Below are 1,594 nucleotides of genomic sequence, written 5' to 3' on the forward strand. Positions count from 1 at the left end.
TTGTGTTGCTATGTAATCAAGGTAGGCAGTATTCATTAGAGATTAGGTGTACTGTGTGTGGACTGGGACTATCTAGGTCTGTAGCCTGAATCATGTCTTTCTGTTTTACTAGCTGTTTGCCCTTGGGCACATCACTTAGCATCTTCATGCCTTAGCTTCCACAGATTTAAAGTGGGGATTATAATGGGATCTATTTCATAAGATTGTTCAAGGGATTACATGAATTAACACATTCATTGAACAGCATCAAACAGAGAGAAAGTATTCAAAAAACATTAGCTAATATGACTTAGCATTTTATTAATTAAAAAATATGGAACGCTTCACGAATTTGCATGTCATCCTTGCACAGGGGCCATGCTAATCTTCTCTGTATTATTCCAATTTTAATATATGTGCTTCCAAAGCAAGCACATGACTTACCATTTATTGTTTGTTTTTATACATTCTATATCGTTAAATAACATTATTATTATTTATGCCTTTCTTTCTCCCTAATGCCAGGTCACTCTGCTGTCTGACTCTCAATGTTCTATCACCTTATTCTTTTAATTGGTTTAACAAATGTTCACTGAGTCCTTAATATGTGCCACACATAATTCTAGGTACTGAAGCTACAAGAATGAAAAGCACAGCAATGCCTTAGGTCTCATACAGCTCACAACTTGGAAGGTATTGGATGATAAACAGATAAATTCTTGAACCGCATAATTTCAGAAAGTAATATATACTAGAAAAATGGGACGGGGAAGTGTAATAAAAAGTAAGGGAAACAAAATCTGAAGACTCAAAAGCAGGAGTCTAAGTTGTGTACTAATGTCCTACAAGTTCAAAGCAGCTGAATCTACAGTCTTTTGATGATCTTCCTATGTATCATTCTGCCTTTTCCTAGGACAAAGGAATAAAAAAAGAAGTGGTAGCAAATGAGGTTAGAGAAGTAGGTAGAGACCAGATAACATAAGGCTTTGTAGAGCATGTTAAGGACTTTTTCATTCTAGGTGCAATGGGAATCCATCAGAGGGTTTTAAAGCAAGGAGTTATAGGATCAAATATATGTTTGCTTATTTTTATCTTCACGAAAGGTTATGCTAATTGATTTTAGAGAGAGGGAAAGAGAGGGGAGAGAGAGAAGCATCAATGGGAAAGAAAAACATCCATCAGTTGTTGCCTTCTGTATGAGCCCTGTCCAAGGGTCAAACCCACTACCTAAGTATGTGCCCTGAGCAGGAACTGAACCCACAACCTTTTGGTGCATGAGATGATGCTCCAACTAACTGAGCCACACCAGCCAGGGTTTAATGTTTGCTTTGTAAAAGATCATATTTTCTGTTTGTCATCTTAAAAGCCACGAGGACTTGTATTCAGAGAATGAAGCAGATGTATAAATAAAAACAAATGTGAGAGATGACAAGTGAGTCACTTACTCAAAGATGTGCTATATTTATACCTGTGAATTCCACATACCTCTTTATAATAAACTAGAGGCCCGGTGCATGAGATTCATGCACTGAGGGGGGGGGGTCCCTCAGCCCGGACTGCACCCTCTCACAGTCCAGGACCCCTCGGGGGATGTTCACCTGCTGACTTAGGCCCA

General features: G+C 38.5%; 1 non-coding gene across 1 annotated transcript; it reads right to left on the reverse strand.

The window, feature by feature from the left end:
- Positions 1-307: 307 nt before the first annotated feature.
- Positions 308-414, reverse strand: LOC132225313 (U6 spliceosomal RNA). Its single transcript, XR_009450839.1, has one exon. It is a non-coding gene; the product is annotated as a U6 spliceosomal RNA (small nuclear RNA).
- Between the last annotated feature and the right edge of the window lie 1,180 nt (positions 415-1,594).

The sequence above is a fragment of the Myotis daubentonii genome, chromosome X (assembly GCF_963259705.1).
Source record: "Myotis daubentonii chromosome X, mMyoDau2.1, whole genome shotgun sequence".
NCBI lineage: Eukaryota > Metazoa > Chordata > Mammalia > Chiroptera > Vespertilionidae > Myotis > Myotis daubentonii.